We start from the raw sequence: 14,113 nt of genomic DNA, 5'->3' as shown, positions 1-14,113 counted from the left end.
TGAGAGAAGGAGTTTACCATCAGTGGGCATGTGCAGCCTGTATCCTGGGTTGGAATGATGGACAGGAACCTTTCCCAATCCTTAGAAGCTAGCATGCCACAGTCTGGAATAGGCTTTGCCAGGATACCACAACTGCACTGCAGGTCCAGGTGAGCCTGAAGCTGGCTTCCCATCATGTTTCTTGTGGCTGCATGCCCAAACCCTGATGCTTCCCTGTGCTGCACAGTCATGGCTCCTGGCTCAGCATTGCTGAAGGAGCCCAGCAAGTGTATACATAGTTCTCAGCAAAGAAATCAAGCAAATGCCAAGGGCTCTCAGCCCCCAGGCAGAAGAGATTTCTCTCAGGATTCTGTTCACGGAAATAGCATTCTGTGGATGTTAGGAAAACCCTGAGCTTCACACCCATTTGTTTCCTGACTGCCGTTCTTGTCTGCCTTCTAGGAACGAGCGTTAAGCAGCTTCCTGCCAGTGCAGAACACCAGGGTAAAGATCTGTTTGGGGAGGTATGTGTTAACAGAAAGTCCTTTTCTGGGATTGAAAGCAAACATACCATCAGAGGGTAGATGTGTGCACTTGCTCATTTTCTAATAGTTTTCTGTGCTGGTCCACACTGGCTTGCCCCACACCTTCTCCCAAGGTAATGTCTAGTGTAGCTTAAAGTCAGTGGTGGGGGATATTTACACTATCGAAATGGACAAGTACTAGAAATGAGAACATTTATTACCATTGTTACTTCAGAAAGCCTAACAGCACATCCCTGGGAATCATCAAGTAATGAGAAAAATCATAATCTTTGTGCTCTGATGACTGGTAGTAAACAGAGGGGCAGTGGTCAAGTAAGATTTATTTATGGTCCAGGTAGACCAGGGAGACTTGCCGTTGACACCACTGGTGACCTTAATTTCCTTGTTCATAAAAATAAAACTACTAGTTACCCGAGAGGCCACAGTGAGGACCAACTGAGGTAAAGCCCTAATCACTTACTGAACTAAACTCCCTCCCTTGGGTGCATGTTTCAACACCTACAGGAGATGAAGCATGTACCCTTGATCCACAGGCTTTTCTTATATGTTGGAAGCATTTCTAGACATTTTCCTGCCTTGTCCTCATAACCCACTGGCCAGTTTATCACCACGTGTCCATAGCTAACACCAATTATTAGACAGGGGGGATGGGACACACGTCATAGCTCTGGAGCTCCTGGATCGGTGAGGATATGAACGTTCTCCAGATTCTTCCAATGTGCAGCCAAAAACCCAGAGCTGGAGTTTTCACATCCAAATCTTAGATAAACTATGGCTTATCTTCCAAGAGCTGGCTACAGAGGGGTTCTCTCTCCCAGAGAGCAAGGACAGGGCAATTATAGAGATCTGCACTGGTCAAAATGCAGAGACTTAGTGACCTTAGGGGTATCTTGCCCAATAAGTGTATCTACAGTACATTCCTACACCTAAGACTCAAGAAACATTGCAAAAGAGGGGCAAATCGATTGTAAGACCCAGAGGAACCAGGAAGTCTGCTCCTAGCTGTGTCTTCTAAACGTGACAGGTATAGTACATCCATGGGGTCTCAATAATATGGTTGCCTTAACAATGCCTGCATAATGACAACAGTAGTTGATATGCCAATGAGGATAGGACAGATTTCACAAGGCATCACCACAAGATGAAGAGTTACAGACAATCAATGTCTAAGAGAAGCTGAATCCATTTTCTCCAAGGACAGGCTCCTGGAGATGGGTTATCAATTCCAATTGCTCAATCCTAAACACGGGTACATAAGAGCAACAGTAAATGGACTCAGTAAGGAGAGTGTGTGTGTGTGTGTATGCATATGCATGTATATATGTGTGTGTGTACATGCATGTATATATGTGTGTGTACATGTGTGTGCATGTACATGTATATATGTGTGTATGTATGCGCATGTGTATATGTGTGTGTACATGTGTGTATGTGTGCATATGTGTGTGAAGCAATAATAATTATAGGAGAGATTATGAACTGGGGCAAGGACATGGGAGGAGTTGGTAGGAGGAGAGGGAGGGGTAGGTATGACATAAATATAGCACTTATAGATGAAATTCTCAACACAATTTAATTTTCTAAAAGGATATCTAGCTGTTTGGAAATGAAATCTTAGATGAAGCTTTGAGGAAACGGGGTTGTAGTAAAAGGTGGGAAGGAGCGAGGTAAGAAAGCTTTACCACCCACCTCACAGGGTAAGACATGGCCTAAGGGATCTGCTCTGTTCATCTCACACCCCATCAAAACACCACACCAGGTCCTTTGAGGACCACCATGGGCTGTGGACAAATTCTGCAGAGTCGGGCTCAGCAAACCTCTCTGTTGGGTCGCTGCCTTCTAAGAACATTGGTGCCCAGCTGGGATTCCAAGGACTTGCTTCTGGGGGTCACCTGGATTCAGGGACTGCCAGCAGCAACTGTCAACTGTATACCGTGGGCCCTAAAGAGTATAAACTTGGGAATCCGGAGACATAGGTATAAAACCTGACTGTGCTTTCACCCTGCACTGCTCCTAACCCTTGCCCTCATCAGTTAAATGGCAATGTAGACTAAATGTCTCATGCAAAATGCTTGAGACCAACAGTGCTTAACGTGTGGGGAATGCGAATGTTAATAGCCTCCTGATAAGACTGTGAAGACGAAAAATAGAATGACTAAGCTTTACTTATTTTTAAAAAGTATGTGTGTGTATGTGTGTGTGTGTGTGTGTGTGTGTGTGCGCGCGCGCATGTGTGCATGCACATACCATAGCTTGCTCACATGTGAAGATCAGAGGACATCTTGCAGGAATCTGTTGTTGCCTTCTACCATGTGGTTTCCAGGGGTCGAACTGAGGTCTTCAGGTTTGACAACAAGCACCTTTACCCCAGGAGTCTTCTTGACAGCCCAAAGTGGGGCCTCTTAGCTTAGTGTTTCTCTGTCTGAAGATGCCAAAGGCATCAATCAGGAAAGGAGAGAGAGAGACAGAGAGACAGAAACAGAGACAGAGACACAGAGACAGACAGACAGATACAGAGAGACAGACAGACAGACAGACAGAGACAGAGAGGGAGAGAAATCATTTTCCAGTTTATATTAGAGTAGGGTGGATTCCAGCCAATGCTTCTGCGATCAGGCCCCTATCTCTTGGCTCAGTCTGCTTTATTCCCAGACACCTCCACTCCCCATTAGTTTTTCATTTATTAGAAAAGAATAATGGAAGTAGAGCCAGGCATTGTGGCGTGGCTCTGTTGTCTATCAGGAGCGAAGACCCTGGGTTTGACCCCCAGTACTGTAAAAACCTGGCTGTTACAATGTATACCCATAATCCCAGCCCTCCAAAAGTGGAGGCAGGATGATCAGGAGTCCAAGATCATCCTTGATGATACAGCCAGGTCAAGGCTAACCTGGGCTACATGAGACCATGGCTCAAAAAACAAAAGCATTATAGAGCCATTTTTTTGTCTTTTTTAATGCTCGATTTTGTATGGGGTAGGGCATCATTGAATGGGAAAACTCCATGATTTTTCTTGCTCCCTTGCACATCCCCCACTGCCCCATCCATGGAGTTTTCCATTCTAAATGAAAACCCTTCTCCTACAGAGGCCACGGAGTCTCCTGCATGGAGAGACACAGAATCCAGCATAAGGCAGGGCCCTTCCACACCAGTGCCTTATTTCTCAGGCAAGCCACGGCTGATTCAGTGTAGGCCACAGTAGCTTTCTGTGTCACAGAAGTCAGGAACGGGGTAGGGGCAGAGGAAGCATCTTTGTGACATGTGGCACTTGCTCCCTTCCTAGCTGACCCTTGTGTTAGGGGAATCTGCAAAGGCCTGTTCCCCAGCAGACTGAATGCCTCATACCACTTCCTTATGTCTCTGTGGCCTGCCAGGCAAACCCATGGCCCTGGCTGATGACACCCAGAGGCACTGAAAGAAATGGACTCCTGCTCCCAAGAGGGATGGAAAGGCATTTTGGAAACATTGTCTGGAATCCTGTGCTCTGCTGTGCAAGAATGCTGGTTTGGGTAACTTTCTGGCTTGATTTACAGGAAGGTCCAAAGGGGACCATCAGGAATGTTGTAACAGCTCACATCACCTTGGAAAAATACTATTCAGTGCAGCCTGGCATTGTAATTCCAGGAAGCAGCTGCTGGTGACTCAGCAGCCTCCTCTTTCTTGTGGCTTCAGGAAGCGTGTCCAAGACCTCACCCATCTCCTCTCCAGGGAGAGCTCCGTGTGCCAGCCACATACAGGGTTTACTGGAAGGGATGCGGAGGGGTCTCCTTGCAGATATTCCAAGCCCAAACCAAGGATGTAGGCAAGGGACAGGAGGAGGAGCTTCTGGGTTCCAGGCTCTACCTGGGACTCTTGGAAATACTTTCCAGCTTTCAACATAGAAAACAAATCACGTGATTTGTAACGCTCTTGTCTGGAGTTCAAAACAATAAAAGTAGGTGGAAATCTCCGCAGATGGGATGGCATTCAGTGTGACTCCACCCTGTACCTGCAGAGCCAGAAAGGTCTGAGAAGCTTGTAGGTGGATCTTGTGATCAGGCTCCAGGGCCACCGGCCCTGCCACAGTCTGAACAAGGACATAGAGACAACAAGTGCTAGGAAAGTGACTGACTGGCTCCCTCTTTTTTTCTTGACTTTTAATTTTATTAATTTATTCAAATTGCAACTCAATTGTTAGCCCATCACTTGTATGCTCCCATTCCTTCCTCCCTCCTGCTTTCACCCTATTCTCCTCCCCTAGATCTAAGACCAAGGGGGACCTCCTCCCCCACTATATGGTCATAGGCTACCAAGTCTCATCTTGGTAGCCTGCTTATTCTTTCTTTGAGTGTTACCCGGCCTCCCCACCAACGGGAGGTGGTCAAATATGGAGCTCCAGAGTTCATGTCAAAGTCCTGACTGGCTCCCTCCTCACACCAACTCCAAAGAAGCTCCTGCAGGTGGCAACTCTGACCTCAGAGCCCACATTTTCCCAGGAAAAAAAAAAGTAAGACTATTAATGCTATGAGGAAGCGTCTTAAGAAATCAGAGGGAGATGAAAGTAGAGGAAACAGAGAGCCTCTGGAGCCCTACACCAGTGTTACCCTTAGCCAGTGGTTCTCAACCTGTGGATCTGCATGACTGACTATTTCATAGAACCACCGGAAAACACAGATGCTTACATCACAATTCATAGCTGAAGCAAAATGACAGCTATGAAGTAGCAATGAAGATAATCTTATGGCCGGGGGTCACAACACAAGGAACTGTGTTAAAGCATCGCAGCATTAGGAAGGTTGAGAGCCGCTGTCCCTTAGCCTCATCCTCCTTCCAACCTGCTTATGCTCGCTACACAATTCGCATCCACTCATCCGTTTGGTTATTTATGCTGTAGCCCACCCAGTGTTCCTCAGCAGCCACACCGGGAAAAGTTCGAAAGTTAAACTGTCAGACCCCACTCCAACCTACACCGGTAGCACCTCTGGCTGGAGAGGGGCTAGCAAATCTGTGCTTGACTCATCCCCCAAGTGATTGTGTTGGCAGTTAGAGTTTGAGAACCCCCTACTTCCGCTTTCCCAGTCAGTCTGTAGACTTCTCAGAGTCCTGAGAAGGACTCTTAGGAGAAAGTCCTAAGCTCCAAGAGGCATGGCCCCATACAGGAGCCATGCCAGGAAGTCAGAGGGAAACTAGAGGAAGCAGCCTGGTAGTCACCTCTGCCCATAGCCCCCTGCCAAGTCACTTACCACGTGGGCTCTTTGCTTCCTCCTCTATAAAGGAACTATTCTGAAAAAGTTAAGTCTCTGAGGTTGGGTAGCCCTAGTCTGAAGGCTTCATTGTAGCTCAGGCTGCCTGACTAATTCTCCTTACTGGTTCTGTCCAACTACAAGGGGAGATCTAGGCTGTGCTTTTCCTGGTCCCAGGTCAGTTACTGCATGAAGAGTGTGTGTGTCTGTGTGTGTCTCTGTGTGTGTGTGTGTGTGTGTGTGTCTGTGTGTGTGTGTGTGTGTGTGTGTGTGTGTGTAAAAGAGAAAGAGAGAATGCATGAATGCATGCTGGGCTGCACACACACAAAATCTGCAAATGAACCAGTAATGCAGGAGGGGAAACAATATCTCTGAGGATGGAGCCCTGAACCTTTAAAGGCTCTGGCAGTCTGGACTCTGGAGATGAGGCCTGAGAGAGTAAAGAGAGATGAAAGAGCCTCAGTCGTAGAAGCAGATCTCTTTAAACTTCCCTTCCCTTCCTCAACCCCAGTGAGGGAAGTCTAAGAAAGCCCTCCTCAGAGAGGCCTCTGGGAGTAAATCTTGGAAGAACGGGCTCTGCAGAGGCCCCTTGAAGGCAGCCTCCTCCACAAACTGCAATGGTGACTGACTATGTTCAGAGTGGAGAGGGTAGAGTCAGAGAGACCACTTTCCTGTGAGGGCTGTCAGGAACCGCCTTTGTGGTGGCCTGAAAAGACTCTCACAGGTTTGTGACAGAGTCCTGACTTTCTTCCCTCCCCTACGGAGACTGCGATCTCGTCCTACCTGCCTCACTCTCCAGCTTTGATTCAAGCGGTAGGGCACTTGCCTCTGGACGGTGGTACAGGGACTTTCTCCGGGTGTGAGTCGCTTTCCGCTTGTATGTCCGGCTCTTGAGTCCTGCCATGTTAAGCCACAGTATCTCTGGGAAATAATGCAGAGCCCTAAGCACAGACCCATTAAGCATCTCTGCTAATGCGGTGTGCATGACTCTGGTCCTGTGAAGTCCATGTCAGTCACCCCCAAGGAGGGAAAGAGATGGACTTTTCAGCACAAATCATGCTGAGGCTAAGATTAACTCTGAGCTATTCACTGTCTCAGCAGTTCCCAGTTTACTGTATTTCATACCTCTGTATCCTGTCTTTCCCATAGGATTACAACTTATTTATTTATTATTTAATGTGTACAGGTGTTTTGCCTGCACTTATATCTGTGCACCGCGTACATGCCTGGTACCCATGGAGGCCAGAACAGGCCACCGAATCCCCGGCTACAAGTTGTAAGCCAACGTGTAGGTGCCAGGAGTCAAACCTAAGGAAGAGCAGCCAGTGCACTTCAACTCTGAGCAGTCTCTCCAGCCTGGATCTTGGAGGACATTTTGTTTTACATGCTTGTGTCACCAAGGGTACTTTGCTAATATGTGCTGTTGGCCTGCCTGGCCTGCAGGGTTTTCAGCTAAGCAGCTCTTCTAGCTGATGAACTGGATAGTTAAAGTCGTGTGTGTGTGTGTGTGTGTGTGTGTGTGTGTGTGTGTGTGTGTGTCCCTGTCCGTGTCTGTGTGTGTGTGTGTCCCCTTCTATGTCTGTGTGTGTGTGCATGTGTGTGTGTCCCCGTCTGTGTCTCTCTGTGTGTGTGTGTGTGTGTGTCCCCATCCATGTCTGTCTGTGTGTGTGTGTGGCTGCCATGAGACAGGGCTGCTCACCATGTGGAAAGCAGGACAGATGAGGATCCTGTAGACCTCAGGCTTCTGCCTACCTCCACCTCCCTTGCTCAGGGATTACAAACACACACCACCATTCTGGGCTTTTTTTTTTTTTTTTTACAGGCGTGCTGGGGATCAAACTCAGGTCCTCACGTTTGCATAGCCAGCTATCTCCCTCCTTATCCTGTGCTTATTCACTCGTACACATAACTTTATTGTATCTTCCCAAGTGGACTGTGCATATATGTATGTCTGAGGTGCCACAGTACAGTTTATTCACAACTGACAAATACTTGATCAGATTTTAAGAAATCGTCTTTAACAAGGATCTGGAAAGGCGACCCTCAAGCTCCAGGAAAACCTCCAGGCATGATGCAACAGGACCGGCCCTGCCTCCGGTTCCTCAGAGGGTGGCCAGACTCTGGGTTAGTTCCCCCCAGTCTGCTCTGTGAATGAAAAGTAACCAGCATTCCTCTAAGGATGGGTGCCTCTGACCCAGTAAAATTCCCTGAAGCAGGGTTTTAATGATACAATTTGAGTAAGTTTCCCATAGCGCACTGTCCAACATTTGGGAGTTAGCCAACGTGGAGGAAAAGCCCAATCAGCTACACTTTTAAAAAAAGAAATCTTTCCAGATAATTCTCAGGCAATAATCAGATCAGAATTACCAGATAAATACTGGGGTCAGGAAACGTTTACAGCCTCTCTTTGTAGCCTCTGAGGACTAGCACACCACCTGGCCCCCTGTGAAAACACTTCATGAATATTTATTGAGCCAATGGGCAAATGGATTCTTGAAAGTGCAGTCAACCTTGAATGTTACCTGCGAGCTAGCAAAGACCAACGGGATGCAAGGGGCCAAACCCGTAGCAACCAGGTCCTAATCAGGCAGCAGGGCAAGGGTGAGGGTGAGCCGGAGAGGACTGGGTCCTGTGACATTAGACAAGACATGCCCTTGAAAAGGTTGCTGCCTCAAGTCAGTGGATGCTTCTCTGAAGGGACGTCCTGGAGTTCCACCTCCAGCCCCACCTAGGCAAGCACACCCAGTGGGTCGCTTCCCTCCAAAGCCCTGCTTTGGACCCCTACCCCGACCCCACCCCCACCCGGACAGTCAACACTCTTTCCTCTGGCTCCCAAGTTCCTTCTCGCCTCCTCCCTAGCTCATCACTTGCGACTCTCTTTCTCTGCACTGGCCTTCCTGCCTTCTTGCAGGTCTTACAAGGTCCTGTTTTTCTCCTGGAAGCATCATCCCCTCCAGTTGCAAAATTAATTCCCTGACTCCCCGCTGGACCGCACGGAAACATGGGCGGCCCTCCACCACAGGAGCCCATCAGCCCCCTGAGTGTGGCAGTCAGTCCCATAATGTTCCGGTTTCAGCAGCTCTGGGGATTGCTTTTATTTGAACAGAGACACAAATAATCTGCGTGATTTGGACATAGGGAAGAACTGGAGTTGGAGATGAGAGCTGTTCTCAGAAAGCAAGGCAAACCAATTGATGGTTCCAAGCGATTTCCAAAGAGACCAAAGGAGAGGCGGACTAATCCCGTTCACTGGGGTCAGAGCTCAGCGTCGAAGCCCAGCTCCCATGGTCACACTCTCTCAAGGCAGACTGCCAGCTGGCCCCAATACCGAGGGAAACCCAGACGGCTGCACAGGCCCAGGAGGACTTCAGACTGTGCTCAAGCACCAGGCGCGGGCTGCAGGTGGGAGCCACGCCCCAAGAGCGTGGGCAGAGGGTTTGCCGCAAGCTGATCTTGAGTTCCTCTGGGTCAGGTGTACCGCGAGGGCCGGGTCAGGTGCACCACAAGAGGCCGGACTGGGTGCCTCCAGGCTGGTGCTTGGGGCAGCTGATTTGGCTGCCTGACACGCTGCTGCCTTGATTTGGTCTGACAAGTGGAGGCTGCTGTGAGAAGCAGCCTGGATTTTTGACATTCAGCAAGCTAGAAATAACCAGCTGAGCTCCTGGCGCTGTGGCAGCAAATGTCTTGCTTTTCCCAGGCAATTGCCAGGTGGAAATGACTTCTTCCTGCGCAGACTGCCCTCCGAGTTATCAGGAGGCTTGGATTCTTATATAGACTCAGCTTCTGACTGCTGGCCCTTAAGAGGGGTAGCTTGGCTATAGTACAGCTCAGCTTGTATGTACAAGGAGGCTGATGGTAGCCCGAGTCCCCCTTGTCTCTTGTAGAAAGTGACTCAATGTGACTACTGTCTCTCCTAATTGTGTTGCTTGCACTTGATATCTACTGTCTAGAAGCTTGGAACTCAGAAGATCCAGTCTGGGGAAGACTTGGAGACCATCCTAGTTGAAAATGGTGCAGAAGCTGATGTTGTTAGTTAGTTAGAGTGCTTGCCTTGCATGCAGGAAATCCCAGGGTAGATTCTCAGAATCGTGGGAATTGGACATGGTAGCATATGCCTTGACCTTGTTAATATCCTGCAACTAAGGCCAGGTGCGGCGGCTCATATCTTTAATCCCAGCACTCTGGAAGGCAGAAGCAGGCGGATCAGTGTGACTTCAAGGTCAGCCTGGTCTACAAAGTGAGTCCAGGACAGCCAAGGCTACACAGAGAAACCCTGTCTCAAAAAACTAAGAACAAAACAAAACAAAACAACCCAAAACATCCTGCAAGTACATTCAGCAGGACCTTTCTAGAATTTTCCATTGTCCAACAAGCCCATTTAGTTCAAGACTGTCTGCAAGCGAGCCACTGGGGGAGGAAGCAGGAGGAAGAGAGATGTCACGGCATCCTCAGGCACTTAGCAAATTCAAAGCCCGGCTTACATAAGACCCTAGAAAATCAGAGAGAGAGAGAGAGAGAGAGAGAGAGAGAGACACACAGACAAAGAGACAGACCGAGAATGAATATGAATTTTTGGATTCCACAAGAAGCCTTTGAAATCTATTGGCTCTTCACATCTGCCAGACACTGCTTCCAATGGCAGAGTCTCTGGCTTACACCGCAGTCCCCTGTTTTAATGTCCACTAGCTCTCCAACTCCCTTGTGCGTAAGAAGACTGGCCTGCAACATGACTTCAAGGCTTCTCCGTCTCCCTGTCCTTACACAGCAGCAGCAGCAGCATTTCCTGCCCTTTCTTTCTTTAACCAGCCTCCCCCACTCTCAAGGAGGAAATCATCGTCTAAATACTTATACAAGGCTGGGATGTCCCGTAGTAGGGCAGGAGTAAAGCAGAACACTCCTTGACGCTGCTCTTTCTCTATATGTTCCCCCCCCCCACAAACCTGGGGCAGGACAGACAAAAGCAGAAGGCAAAGCCGCTTCTGCAAGGTACCTGTCACCCACTTCAGAATCCATACCACCTCTGGCATAGTGAACTCTCCACTCTAGTCCGCTCACAGCTACAGGGCTGGGCATAGGAGCTCAGCGGCTCGCTGGCAGGCAGTCTTCATGAAATGGGCTTCTTGGGCAAGGGGGGGGGGGTGGAATCTATAGAGAGGCAATGCTGGATGTACTTGAAGAATGTGAACAAGGGGCAGCAATTGGCCCTCATTCCTACCATGTTGTTTTGATAAAATGATAGCTCAGTCAGGCATAGAAAAGCAGTAAAAAAACTTTTCAAGCTATCCAGAGTGTGGTTGGGTGTCAGCATTGCCAGGACATTGGCCCTGGCCTTGGAAATCTGGAGACAGCCTAGGATATACAATGAGACCTTATAATAATAACAATAATAATAATAATAATAATAATAATAATAATAATAATAATAATAATAATAATAATAATATAGTAATAATGAGGAGGAGGAGGGAAGGAGGAGGAAAGAAATAAACAAAAAAGGAGGACTACATTTTAATATGATCTCTTATAAGTTAAGTCTTGAGAGGTCTAGCCCAAATCTTCTGATACTGGTCAATACGTATCTCAGACATCCTTTGCTGTTCTCTGGGAAGAAGAGAGCAGGGAGCCATTCTCTCCCACAGTGTGCCCTCAGAGGTGGTGGCTGTGATCACAAAGAGGACCGACTACCTGCAGGTGCCCCCTTCACTCAGAGGGCCCAGCCACTTGATGGCTTGTCTGCTACTTCCTCTCCTGGGAAGACAGCATCCGCTCCTAGAACGCAGCACAGGCTAGCTTCAGCAGTAGCTCCGATCTCAATGCTGCCGGCGTCTGTCCCAAGGACCGGACGGAAGGAGGTTGACTCCTCCAAGTCGCCTGTGTGCACAGCCTTACTTGTTCTCACCTGCTTGTGTGAAAGAAGGTATGGAAGCTACAGAGGAGGCAAGTCCAGACTAGTGACTTCCAGAGTGAGCAGGAGAAGGATGGGAGAGATGCACCGAAACACCTTCTTTTGGGGGGAAGCTGGGTGGCGCCTGCTGAGATTGGGGGTCTGATAGCTCTCCCAGCCTGCTCTCTACAAATGCTGGGGTTTCTGTGGCTGAGAAAACAGATACTTGGCCCTCATAAAGAAAACACAATGTTGGCACTTTGTGGCTGTCTTGGCTTTTAAAGAGGGTCAACTACAGGCCAACTTCGAGGTGTCAGCTGCTCTCTTTGCAGCCTTGGGAAGACACCCTTGATCTTTTATAGAGCTTACAAGAGCTCCCGCTGTAGATGAAGATGGTTCGGCTTCCTTCCTAGTCCCTGAGGTCTGTGAGGAGTAATTGCTACCGGAGCGTATGCGTCCTGTGCCTTCTATCCTGGAATCTTTACTTAGGCGGACAGCATCTAAGTGCGCCAGAGCTGCTTAAAATTCAGGAGGGATTGACTCAAACAACAGGAAAGCGAATTGCAAGCAAAATCAAAGAATATAAATTGTACTACTGGGACGGGAACTAGATTCAGTCAGAGGGATAAAGTGACTATTCCAAAGCACCCTGGGTTAATGAGGTGGATGGAGAGGCATAGATTCTGACCAGGGAAGCAGCATCTAGTTGGAACGCAGAGTCTAACTTTGTCTACTTATTCAGAGCTTGAGCAGTTTATTAGCTCCTGGATTCATATTCGCCACATGGGTAGCAGTCACTTAGTGGTTGAGGCACCCCAAGCTTCAACTCCTGTAATCCTCATCACACCGGGAAGGCTTCCTGAACGGTCCCCACTCAAAGGCATCATTTTGTTTGTTTGTTTGTTTTGGGTTTGGGTTTGGGTTTGAGTTTTTCGAGACAGGTTTTCTCTGTGTAGCCTGGGCTGCCCTGGATTCATATTTGTAGACCAGGCTGGCCTTGACTCACAGAGTGCTGGGATTACAGTTGTCCGCCACTGTGCCTGGCTCAAAGGCATTTTTGTTTGTTTGTTTGTTTGTTTGTTTTGTTGTTTGAGACAGGGTCTCTCTGTGTTAGCCTTGTCTGTCCTGCACTTGCTTTGTAGACCAGGCTGGCCTCAAACTCACATCGATCCACCTGCCTCTGCCTCCTGAGCTCTGGGATTAAAGGCGTGTGCCACCACGCCTGGCGCATCATATATATATATTTTTTAATTTATAAGCATATATAACTAGAATTTTATTATTGTCTACAAAATATTGGATGGTAAGTGGTTTTAATTTCCTATTTTTATAATTTGTTTTTAATTTATTCACTTTACATCCCAATTGTAGCCCCGCCCTTGTCTCTTCCCAGTCCCTCCTTCCTTCTCCCCTCAACCCCCTCATCTAGTCTTCAGAAAGTGGGAGCCCTTCTCCCCTATAATCTGACCCAGTCTATCAAGTCTCATCAGGGCTGCCTGCATTCTCTTCCTCTATGGCCTGGCAAGGCTGCCCTACCAGGGGGAAGTGATCAATGCGTGGGCTACAGAGTTGATGATGTTAGAGACAGCCCCTGTTCCCCATATTAGGGAACCCACATGGAGACTGAGCTGCCTATCCACTATGGTCCTTGGTTGGTGCATCAGTCTCTGCAGGGCCCACTGGGCCCAGATTTATTGGCTCTGTTAGTCTCTTTGTGGGGCTCCTGTCCCCTTTGGGTCCTCCTACCCCCTCACTCTTCCTTAAGACTCCCTACCCTCTAAAGGCATCGTTCTTAATGCAGAGGAAACTGATGCTCGGGAACTGCCCGCCCCATCCCACTCCTCTCTCTGTGCAGCCTGGAACTGCTCACTAAGTGCTCACCTTGTCTGTCGGCACAGCCAGCCAGCGCCTCTCTATGCTCTGCGTCTACAGGAGTCTCCCATGTTCCTGCCACACTCAGTAGGTGCTTGGCCAAGGCCAGCTGGCTTGCCCTGGGCGGGGATCTCTAAGTAGCAGATCCCTGGCTCATCCATCTGAGACCAAGGACCTCTTCAGCTGAGTGAAGAAGGCTTAGCTATTGACTCCAGGACATTCTTGGCTCTGTATGAATGCTTTGCTTTTAAAAGCAGAGATTTTTTTTTTGTCTCTAGTGCATTGGAGAGACAAAGCCCCAGTGTCAGCATATTTCTTAAGCACCTGCTTGCTTTGGTTGGATGCCACTGTCATCCAGAGTCCCCACACACAGACTCTCTCTCTCTTCTCTCTGTGCAGTCCTCAGACACGGGGAAGCCAATGGAATTCATTCAAGCCATAGTCCAGTCTTCACTAAAGAAACAGGGAGAGCCTGGGGGCTCATCTATTCTCAAATTCTACCAATGTTCTGAACCAAAAGTAACTGAGAAGAATGCACATGTTTTGTTCACAGCTATTAATGTTTCTCTGAAGCCATCTGGCTTGCTGGAATGTCCATGGGGGCCATCCAGGAG

This window comes from Acomys minous, assembly GCF_964271855.1.
Source record: "Acomys minous genome assembly, chromosome: 8".
Taxonomy (NCBI): domain Eukaryota; kingdom Metazoa; phylum Chordata; class Mammalia; order Rodentia; family Muridae; genus Acomys; species Acomys minous.
Note: the sequence above shows the minus strand (reverse complement) of the source record.